Consider the following 12,214-nt stretch of genomic DNA (forward strand, 5'->3'; position numbering starts at 1 on the left):
TATATATATATGATAAAAGTTAGTAGGTTACCAGGGTTACTAGGTAAAAACAATAATTTGGAAATTGTAATTGTCATACTTTCCATCTGAGGTGGTCCAATGATGCAGACCACGCATGGCGGCTTGAAAAATGTCGTCTTTTATCATATTGTTTATTGATAGGCTTTTTTGTAAATCCATGCCAGTGTTTTATGTCTTGAAATAATAATTTAAAACTTAAAACTCATTTCTGACCCTTGATTCTGTGTCTTCATCATTCATTGAACTATGGTTGAGTGATTGCAAACACATGATACAAATGAAAGGGTGTGTACAATCGAAAGGCAGGCATTGGTTAATTTTGCACAGGAAAAACATGTCATGATTCATGTGATTATAATGCTGGTTCTGTGCTTCTCTGTGGCAGATGAGAGAGAACTGAATATGAGGTTTTACCAATTGATCTGAAATGAAAGAAAATTATAATTGTTGTATACATCATTTATAGACTGTACTGCCAGTTCTTTGTGGATTTTTTCAGTTCCCATAATTGGAGACAAATACATAATTAATGTAATAATAGTACTACTTCTCAATGAACTTTTCAAGCAAGTTCATGTTAGGAGTTTTATAATATAAAAATTTTAAAAATAGTTATCCTGAAGAAAAATTAAAATAAATTTATGCGATTTTTTATACTTTGGACATATTGCAAGGAGGGACCAGTCATGCTTGGGAGGGTGGAGAGACAGTGCAAGAGAGGAAGACCCTTCATGAGGTGGATTGATTCAATGACCAGGGTACTCGGGATGGGTGTGTCAGAGGCAGTGAGATTGGCACAGGATAGAGCAGGGTTTAGGGCTGTTGTACATAGGGTCGCTATGAGTCACAAGCAACTCGACAGCTCATAGCAACAACAGATATTAATTTTATTTTCTCAAGGAATTATTTCCTTACACAAAGGTCTATAAATATACTGTTAAAATATAAATACAATGCCCTAATAAATTTTCTCAGTTTCTTTCTTGGACAACAAATTTAGAAACAGATTCATTGCTGCAAAACAGAAACATATAATGTACTATAATTAAATGCTGAATTTTGCATCCTCTTATAGTGTGTCTAATACCTCATTTATTAACATGTTTCAAATAATATCAAGTTCTGTTTCCACATGACTGACAACAAAAAATGGAACATGCTTGATCTACAAGTTGAAACTTTTCCTGTTAGATAAATAGTCATCTTGCTGATGATAACTTGGGACATTTATTACATGAGTATTATAATGAATTCTTTCCCTTTGTTAATATTATATTGCCCTTGTGCTACACTGCAGCCCCATGTATACTAACCGTGTTTTAGAATTAAAGTTGTGAATATTTATATTTACAGTTATTGAGACATAACTCTGCAAGCAAAGTCTGTGGTTAATAAGTTGATTGAATTTATTGTAACTTGTCCACTTTCCTCGATTTTGTTACTTGCTAGACTTGAATTTCCAGTTGTCTCTTGATCGTGAAATGGAGAGGAGAGGCCTCGTGCTTGTATCACAACAAAGAGGAATGCTGGCCCTCCAAGCTCCGGCTCTTAAGTCAGCAGAGTTGAATGCACGATGTGGTTCTTTCATTTAGGTCAGACACCTGACAGCTTAGTCTGTCTTTCTCCCATAACTGTCCATGTACCCAGGTATATATTGGGTGAATGAAGCAAGAATTGCACTCAACTACCCTTTCCTTCCTCTGGTTTATTGGAGTTGTTGTTATGTGCCATCGAGTTGAACACCAGCTCTGACTCTTGTCCTGCCTGTGCCGTCTTCACCATCTCTGACCCACTCAAGCCCATTGCTGAAGTCCCAGTGTCAGTGCATCTGGTTGAAGGTCTTCCTCTTTTCCACCAACTGTCCACCTTTCCTAGCATGATGTCGCTCTCTAAGGAATAACCTCTCCCAGCAACATGTTTAAAATGTGTGAGATGAGACTTCATCATCTTTGCACCAAGGAGCACTCTGGCTGCACTTTCTCCAAAACTGTATTTATTTCTTTGTCCTTTTGGCAATCCATAGAGTGGACTGTGCTGTAACACCACAGCTCCAAGGCATCAATTCTTCTATCATCTGTATTCATTGCCCAGCTCTCAGATGCATAGCAAATGATTGAAAAGACCGTGGGCTGAATCGTCATTAAGCTGACATCATCGCTCCTCAGTAATTTGGACAGTTCTTACCAGGATTCCTCTCAAGTCCACCTTCCCTTGTCCTGGTCTTTACAGTGTTTATTGTCTGCCCATACTATATCTAACCCTCACCCCAGTTACCCTCCTATTTTTAGTAACAGTCATATGCAGTATTTGTCCTTTTGTGTGTTATTTCACTCAGCATAATGCCCTCTATACATTCCATGTTGTAGTGTATTTTACACATTCTTCACAGTTCTTTAGTGCTGCATAGTATTCCATTAGGTGAATGTACCACAGTTTCTCTATTTGTGGTCATTTGAGTTGTTTCCTTTCTTTTTGCTATTGTGAATAATGCTGCTATGATCAGAGAAATACATATTTCCACTGGTGTCTCAGTTACGATTTTCTAGGGATTTATTTCTAATAGTCAAATAGCTGGGTTTTATGGGATTTCTATGTACATTTTTTTTAAGAAACACCAACTGTTTTCCATAATGGTTATATCATTTCATAATTCCACCAGCAGTACATGAGTGTTCTAATCTCTTCATATCTTCTCTAGCATTTATTGTTTCCTGTCTGGTTACACTTGCTCTGCTGCTGGGGAGAGGTGTTAGCTCATTGTGGTTTGTTTTTTTTTTTTTGCCTTTTTATTTTTTTCTATAATTATATTTTATTAATTTTCATAAACATTTACAGAGATTTTGGGTTTCCATTCATTCACCGCTGCACCATTCTCTCTATCCTCCTCCCAGTTTGTTCTTGTCCAAATGCCACAGTGCTTGTCAAAGCCAGTTCTGATTAATCTTCTTTGTCAGTGTGTCCTTTGCCATTCCCTATCACTCCTCCCTGAGAGAGACTTCACCCTGATTCATAAGGAAAAGGGGATGGCCTATTCTCTCAGCTACTTCCTGCTGAAAAGGGACGCTGTGGGTTTCAGGGTGAAGATCTTCTCTCACTACTCTAAAGGGCCCTTTTGGCAGTAGGAAACACGTAGACTATTATGGAGATTGATTTTGGAATTTAGATGCACTCTTATTGATTGTGCTTGGCCGTACATGTTCATATCCTTGAAGATGTGTCATAGGGGTGTTGCAACCTAGAAGACACAAATTTGACTAACAAGTTATAAGTACATGAGTCAAAAATTATGGAAAAGTAAAAGAAAAGATTCTTTCATTGTTCCACAAACCCCCCCCCCCAGGTCCCCTCCACCATGCAGCCCTCGCTCTAGACTCCTGTGATGACAGAAACACCCAGTTATATATCTCTTTTAAACAGTTCCCTCCCTCCTCCGCCTCAGTGCAGCACACATCATTGAACCCATCTTACTCAGTCTCTCCCCAAACCCAAGGACAGTCCCATTCTACAACAGTGGCATCATGTAATATTTGTCCCTTTGTGACTGGGACATTTGATCGCTAATGACTTTGAACAGTTCCTCATGTGTTTGCCATCTGGATATTCGACTTTGTGAAGAGTCTTTGCATGTCTTTTACCCATTTTGTGATTGGGTATCAATATTTTTCTTGTTGAACTCCTGTAGTATTCTGTAAACTTTAGTTATGAGACACTTCTCTGAAATGTTGACAAGTGTTTTCCCCCTCAGTCTGTGGGCTTTATTTTAATCTTGTTGGAAAAAAATTTTATGCACTTGGGGATTTGATTTAGAAGGTTCCATTCATCAATTTTATCTTCTTCTAGTGGTGCATTTTTGGCTATGTTTGCAAGCTTATTTATGCCATAGACTAAAGCTTCTAAATTTGTTCCTGTATTTTCTCTGATGATCTTACAACTTTGGGTTTTACCTCAGATGTCTAATCCACTTGGAATTGGTGTTTGTGACTGGTGTGTATTTTGTGTATTTCCGCTTTCTGCAGGTAGATAGATGTCCCGTTTTGGGCATTTGTTAAAGAGTGTTTTCCCCACTTAACAGGTTTTTTCCCCTTGTCAAATATCAATTGATTGTAAGTAGGTAGATTGATTTCTGGGTTCTTGACTCGGTTCCATTGATGTATGTGTCTATTGTGCCAATTTCATACTGTTTTGATTACTACAGCTGTGTAGTACATTTTTAGGTCCTCCTACTTAATTTTTATTTTTAAGAAGAGCTGTGCTTTCTCAAGGTCTCTTTTGTTTCCAAATAAAACTTGAGTTTGCTATTTCTGTCGTCTTGAAAGGTGAGTTTGAGATCTGTATTGGAATTATGTTGACTCTGTAGGTTGATTTTGGTAGGATTGTCATTTTCACAGTGTTGAGTCTTCCTATCCAGAAACAAGAAAGGTTCCTCCATTTAATTCAGTCTGTTATTGTTTCTTTGTAGTAGAGCTTTGTAGTTTTACCTATCTTGTGGTTGGCTCTTGTAAATGGAATTGCTTTTCTGGTTTCCTTTTCTATGCTTGCTTTGTTGCTGTACAGAAATCTCACTGATTTTATGTTTTTTTATGCCCAAAGCACATCTTTACACTGGTTATTTGGTAAATTATAAGTTCTATTTAGTTACTAATCAGAACATTTTCATTTGGCTATCTCTGACTTCACTTCCTCATCCCTCTCCTGTCTCCCCCCTTAAGTGAGGGAATAATAGTAAATAGCTTCAGCCTGCTTTGAACAAAAACCAGGTAGAAGCCACGTGTTGACAATATATGTGAGAATTGGTTTGAAAACCTTCTTGCTTCTAGCCAAGAGGGCTAGATTCAAAGGAAGGCATAGATCATGCCAGAGAAATAAACTGTTATTTTTAAAAACCAACAAAAACAAACCCTCACCATTAGACCAAGATTCAGCATTAGCCAAGAGTTGCTGCAGAGGTGAGCAGGGTGTCTACTTTACCAAGTAAATCCGGAATTACTTCGATTTCTCACTTGAAATTGTACATCGTCCCAGCCGTACCCGCCCAGGTGCCTCCTGTGCAGGCCGACCACTGCTACCTGCTGGTGGTAGCAGCACATCTCGGTCACCTACAGGATCAGACCCAGGATCCACACCTGGTGACGTGAACGAGCAGATGGCCACAGGAAATCAGAAACGCTAATATGGTTATAACTGTAGATCGAGTAAAATTTGCTAACTCTCAATTCTAAATTAGTGTTCTTTTCTGTGTCCAGTCTGAAAGCTACTATTGATATTATTGAGGATTCTTTTAAAGGACTAAAGATTTAACTCAACATTTTAATAAGACCTTCAAAAGCTCTTTTAAAGAATAAACTCACACAGATATTGGTCACTTCGTGGTAAGGAATTGTGCTTCCAACCCAAAGATGCATGGCTTCAGTCCTCTGCTGTGTGGGCAGCCTCCTCCGTGCAGTTTAATGCCTCCGACAGTCCACTTGCGGGTCAGCTGTAAGTCGGTTCAGACTGGACAGCTGCACTTAACAACAATAAGCGTTTAGCCAGGACACCCTGGTTGAACACTTGGTTACTAACAGAAAAATTAGCAGTTAGAACTGACGCGCTCTTTCCCAGGAGAAAAAAGGTGTGGCAGTGTCTCCGTTGAGGATCCCCATGGGTGTTGATTGTGAATCCCGGTAAGATGAAACTGCTGACAGCTTCAAGTTGCACTGCTGACCTAAAGACATGTGGTTACAATCTACCAGCTTTACTACAGGAGAAAGATAGGCAGGCGCTCCATACAAAGTACTGCTGCTGAAAACCTGGTGGACGTCAGCTGTGGTGCACTCCAGCTCAGTGGAACTTAGCACCAACATCGTAATGTTGGATCTTGGTCTAATGGTGAGGGTTTGTTTTCATGGGTTTTGTATCCAGGCAGAAGATATTTATTTATTGCCTGTCATGTTCAAGTGTGTCAAGAAAGCAGAAATCCTCACCTCTGGGCCACTAAGCAACACCATAATTGTTGTAATGTTGAGCTTCAATCCATATTGGAGGCTGCAGTCCTTGACCTTCAGCAGCAAGCGCTTCAGGTCCTCCTCAGTTTCAGCAAGCAGGGTTGTGTCATCTGCATAATGCAGGTTGTTGATGAGTCTCTGTTCGATACTGATGCCACATTCCTCCTCATAGAGCCCAGCCTCCCAGATGATCTGTTCCACATATAGATTGAAAAGGTATGGAGATAAGATGCATCCCTGGCATACACCTTTTTGGATTTTGGACCAAGTAATATTTTCCTGCTCTATTCTGATGACTACCTCTTGGTCCAAATACAAGTTTCACATAAATACAATCAAGTGTTCTGGAATTTCCACTCTTTTCAGAGTCAGCCACAGTTTGTTGTGAACCACACAGTAAAATGCCTTTGTATATAGTCAATGAAACACAGATAGACATTTCCTCTGGTACTTTCTGCTTTCAGCCAAGATCCCTGTAATGTTAGCTATTAATATCCCTGATGTCACAGCCTCTTCTAAACCCAGCCTGCACATCTGGCAGTTCTCTATAGATGTGCTGTTCCAGTCGTTTTTTGTATAATCTTCAGCAGAATCTTGCTTGCATGTGGTATTAGTGATAGTGTTTGATAATTTCCACACACTGTTGGGTCACCTCTTTTGGGGAATGGGAACAAATAGGATTCTTTTCCAGTCAGTTGGCCAGGTGGCTGTCCTCTAGATTTCTTGGCACAACTTAGTGAGCACATCCAGGGCAGCATCCGTTTGTTGAAATATGTCAATTTGTATGCCTTCACTTCTTGGGGCCTTGTTTTTTTGTCACTTTATTCAGAGCAGTTTTAACTTCTTCCTTCATCACCACAGGCTCTTGATAGTATGTTGTTTCATGAAATTCTTCTGTATCAGCCAGTTCTTTTTGGTACAGTGACTCTGTATACTCTTTCCATCTTCTTCTGATGTTTCCTGGATCATTTAATACTCTGCCCTAAGCATCCTTAAGTGTTGCAACTCAAGGCTTGGATTTGTTCTTGACTTCCTTCAGCTTAAGAAATGCTGAGTGAGTGCAGCCCCTTTGATTTTCTGACTCCAGCTCTTTACACATTTCTTTATAATGCTTTGCTTTGTCTTCCTGAGCTGCTCTTTGAAATCTTCTGCTCAGTTCCTTACCTTCTTGATTTCTTCCCCTACCACGTTCTCCATGGGAGAAAGATGGGCAGTTTCATCTTAGGTGATTTAAAGCCTTTGAAAACCCAGTGGATGGGCAGCTCTAAGCCAGTTCTGATTACTGGGACGTAAAAATGCTCTTAACAGTAATAAAAGAAATCAAATGAAACTCCTTGAATGATCACAAGTTTCAAAAACATAAAGTGAAAAGCATGTGATAATCTTATTAAGTTAACAAAGTATTTTATTTCATCTTTATTTGTAAAATTTAAAGACCTTTGGTAAAATTCCTCCCTGAACTGTGAGCAAACCAATATTTAAAGAAAACAAACAACATACCATTTCCCCCAGAAGAAGTCCTGATTATCTAGCCTGTGCCTGAATTCCTCTGAGTACGCAGCACCCTCTGACTTTCACTGTTAACACATTCTTCTGTGTGTGATACCTCTAGTAATGTTTTAAATCGATTCCATTACAATGCAAATACCTATATAACTTTTACCTTTTTTCTTCTTATAGCCACTTGAAATAACAGTTTTCCAGATTTATTTCTTCCTGCCTTAATTTGACCAGCATCCTTTATAAATCTAACTATAACTTATAGAATGTGGTGAGCAAACTTAAGAAATATGAGCACGTAAGTGTTCAGTAGTTTCCAAGCAGGTGTAATTACCCCTTTCCCCACATGTTACTGTCACTGCTGCGTGTCATCAAGTTAGCTCTAACTCGGAGCCACTCTGTGCAGAGGGACAAGCGCTGCACCCTCTCCACAGATGCTGTCACACTGGAACTCCTGGCTCCAGCTGTTGCGTCAGCCCGTCTCAGTGAGGGTCACCTTTGTTCCTCCAGTTGTCCCTCCCCTTTGCCAAGCCGGACATCCTTCCGCAGGGACTGATGCTTCCTGATATCACTCCAGAAGTGCTCCGTGAAGTCTCTCCCTCCTTGCATCTAAGGGTCAGGGTGGGCTCAGTTCTTCCAGGACTCAGTTATTTATTTTAGAAATATTCTCTTTAGGACTCAGGACGCAGACTGGAAGCCTGGACTCCCATGGCCCTTTCCAGAGCACGGAGCATCCACTCTAGCCTCTGCACAGGCAGGAAGATGCTCAGATTTTGAGTTGAAAAACTGATTCCTACCCAGAACCACACTTCATGAAGCTTCGTGGAGCAGTGGAGTTCTGCTATCTGTGTTTCATTATTTTATTAAATTTTTAGTGTAACTGGAGTGAGAGTTTACGGAGCAGATGATTTTTTATTCAAGGAGCTCTGGTGGCCTAGTGGCAAGAAGCCGTGCTACAATCCGGAAGGCATGTGGTTCAAGGCCACCAGCATCTCAGTGGGAAAAGGATGGGCAATCTCCTCCCGGGTGATTAGCTGCCTCTGAAAATCCACTGCAGGGTCAGCTCTGGGTCGGTTCTGACTCTGTGGTACACAGCAACAACAACAGCAGTGTTTCTATACCTTTTGTTTTCCAGCTCTGGCTACGATTCTCTCACATTATCGCACTCCCCCTCCATCCTCCCTGGACGCCCCTCTCTCCATGTGCCCCTCTGTCTCAGCTTTTCCTGCCTTCTGAATTTTGGTTTTATTTTTGGTTGGTTTGTGTTTGAAATTATTTCTTGGTTCATACAATCATTCATATACATCATGCCTCGTACCTGTACTGTGTGTTTTATAAAATCATTCATACCAGGCTGTGTTTCATGCCTTGTGTTTTATATATATTATATTTTACATAATTAATTAACATTACTCTATGCCTGTTGTCACCCAATCTATTGAAGTCTCCTTGAACGTTTTTTGGTCCCCCCAATTCTTCCCCATCCCCGTGATTTTCGCCCCCCCTTTTCCCCTCCCCTTCTCTACCTTGGGGCGTGTCTTGCTCAGATATCCTTCTGCTGTCACAATAGTGGCCTTTTGTAATATTTGTCACTAAGTGGCTGAGGTGTTTCACTCAGCGTAATGCTCTCTGGAGTCTCCCATGTTATACGGTACTTTACGAAATCATTGTTCCTTAGTTCTGCTGAGCATTCCTTTGTGTGTGTGTGTGTGTGTGTGTGTGTGTGTGTGTGTACCACACTTTCTCATTCCGCTCATTCCTTGATGGGATTTGGGCAGTTTCCATTTTGTTGGTATTGTGAATAATGCTGTTATGAGCTTAGGTGTGTGCATATCTCCATTTGTATCTCAGAACTTTAGGGCAAATGCTGGTCTCTGGTCTTGTGTGACTGACTGAGGGGAATGCTGTGGAAAGGTGCTGCTGTTCACCTCATAGCATTGTCGGCTTGGACCCTAGAGGACAGGTTCAGTCCTAAGCTTGGGAAGTATCTAAATGGCTGCAGGCTAGAGGTTTCGAGCGTCTCCGTCAGACTGTAAATTTGGTTTGTTTTGTGATTGTGAATTCTGTTCTCCATTGCCTCACTCCGGCCAAGGCCTTCTACTGTGACCCTGATCAGAGCAGCCGGCAGGGACGGCGGGCCCTGTCTTGTCCTGGTCTCAGGCTGCTGGAGGTCCAAATGGCCCATTGCCTCTTGCACCACTTCCTCAAGTCTGATGTGCTTTGTTCTTAACTTTGAAGGTGATATTTTGCATTTCTTAAAATAATTTGACATTCCCAAGTCAATGATTTCCCCTGAAAATAATTTCTGTACATCCTTATAATGTGAAATTAAACATGCCTTGCAGGGCGTCTGCTTACCACAGCTCAGAGTCAGCCTTTAAACTCTGAAGTAATGAATATGCGAACAGAAGCCTCATCTAGAAGGACTTATACATTTGCATAATACCTAGGAATTTATGGAATTTAATGATGACGCAACCCGTATGCGGCTGCGATCTTTATTGAAAAGGGACCTCTCTGAAATTGTTCTTCTACAGCCTGCTACTCCCTTGAAGGAACAATATTTTCCTTCCAATAACATTTGCTTCAAATGTGTTAAAATCAGATCAATATTTAGTTTCATCCCTTGGTCAAATACACATGGTAAACCTTGGTAATATAAGAGTAATATATGGACTATTGATGCTATAGGCTGTGTTGAATAGCTAAATTTTTTCTTACTTAAGAAGCATATTAAATTGAAAACTTCAGGCTCAGATGACATCATTTTTGTACGTGAACACCCATAGTTTTGGAATGTTTGATGTTACTGGTGCGTTCATCACTGGAAACTCGGATGTGTCTTTTCCTGTGATTTGTACTAGAGGCAGCCCAGGCCATGCCTTCCTTTTTTATGACAAGCCTTAGCAACGCTGGCCCCTCCAGGAAGACTGTGACCTTCCGTGTTCTCGTCACCCTGACTACTTGCCTTCCTGACACTGAAGTTTCACTTGTCTCAGAATGAGGTTTATGAGCGAGCTCGAGTGGTATCTGGAGTGACACGTCTGACAGTTCAAATCTGCCTGAGACTCTGCCACAGAAACGTGTGTGATTTATGCCTCTAAAAACCCACTGGAGGGTCAGAGGAAATAAGTGCCACTTCGACAGTAATGGATCTAAAGGTTTGTTGCTTGAGGTTTGCGTTGGTTTGTTTTTAAATGAGGCTGAGCACCTCGTCCCGTCTTAACCTTCCAGCTCACTGTACTAGGTTGCCTCTAAGAGTCTTTTACACATTTGTCATTTTGTGTCTGTTTCTTAGTGACTTGCTCTTGGTGTCAGGGGTCGTTGAGCTAACTCACAGTGACCCTGTGAATAACTGACCTGAACCTGTGCTGTCCTGGGCCCTCCTCACCAGCTCTGATAGGCTTGATCCCGTTGCTATAGTCACTGTATCAGTCCAGCTCCTCTGTCACGGACCCTCTACCTGTCCAAGCATGATAGCCCTCTTCATAACATTTCCTGGCAACATGTCCAAAGTATGAAAGACAACGTTTCCATCCTTGCATCCAGGGAGCACTCTAGCCGCACCTTTTCTAAGGCATGTCTGTTCATTTTGGAAGTCCATAGACTATTCAGTACTCATCTCCAGTACCACAAAACAGAGACACCAATTCTTCTTCTATGGTCCTTATTCATTGTCCAATTCTCAGGCACATAGCAAGTGATTCAAAAAACCATGGCCTGACTCAAAGTGGCATCATCACTCTTCAGTGTTTTGGAGAGGTCTCTGACAGTGGACTTGCCTGAAGCAATCTGTCTCCTGATCTTTTGACTACTGGTACTAAGGGCGTTGATTGTGGATCCGGGTAAGATGAAATCATTGACAGGTTCAGTCTTTTCTCCCATCTATCAGATGTTGACTGTTGGCCCTGTAAGGACATTTGTTTTCATGATGTTGAGATATAATCTGTAGTAAAGGCTATAGTCTTCGCTCTTCTGCAGCAAGCATTTCAGGTCCTTATGTTCAGCAAGAAGTTATGCCACCTCCATTAGAAAGGTTGCTGATGAATCTTCCTCTGATACTTATGCCACATTCTTCTTTATAGAGTCTAACGTCATGGATTATTTGCTCAGCATACAGACTGAATATGTATGAAGAAAGACTGTATCTGTGATGGACCCCTTTTCTGATTTTAAATTGTGCGATGTTCCCTTCTTCTGTCCAGACAGTACATTCTTGATCTCTGTGTAGATTTTGTATGAAATAATTGTTCTCGGTTCCCATTCTTCTCAGCATTAGCCATAGTTTGTTGCATTCTACACAGTCAAATGCCTTTGCATAGTCAATAAAAGACAGACAGATATTCTTCTGGTACTCCCTGCTTCAGCCAGAACCTATCTGACATCAGCAGTGATGCCAGCGGTGCCACAGTCTCTTCTAAACCCACCTTGAACTTCTGGCAGTTCCCTGTCAAATTACTCTCCCGGCCAATTTTGGGCGATCTTCAGCAATATTTTGCTTGCATATTATATTAATTATGTTGTTGTTGTTATGTGCCGTCGAGTCGTTTCTGACTCATAGCGACCCTATGCACAACAGCCCTAAACCCCGCCCTATCCTGCGCCAACCACACTACCTCTGACACACCCATCCCGATTACCCCAGTCACTGAATCAATCCATCTCATAGAGGGTCTTCCCCTCCTGCGCTGTCCCTCCACCCTCCCAAG

General features: G+C 41.2%; 1 protein-coding gene across 1 annotated transcript in view; it reads left to right on the plus strand.

Annotated features, from left to right (window-relative positions):
- The window catches only part of CNTNAP2 (contactin associated protein-like 2), a 1,206,610-nt gene that overhangs the window by 56,069 nt on the left and 1,138,327 nt on the right, over positions 1-12,214 (plus strand). The window lies entirely within an intron of this gene.

The sequence above is a fragment of the Elephantulus edwardii genome, unplaced genomic scaffold, assembly GCF_000299155.1.
Source record: "Elephantulus edwardii isolate Elephantulus edwardi_28Jun2011 unplaced genomic scaffold, EleEdw1.0 scaffold00055, whole genome shotgun sequence".
NCBI lineage: Eukaryota > Metazoa > Chordata > Mammalia > Macroscelidea > Macroscelididae > Elephantulus > Elephantulus edwardii.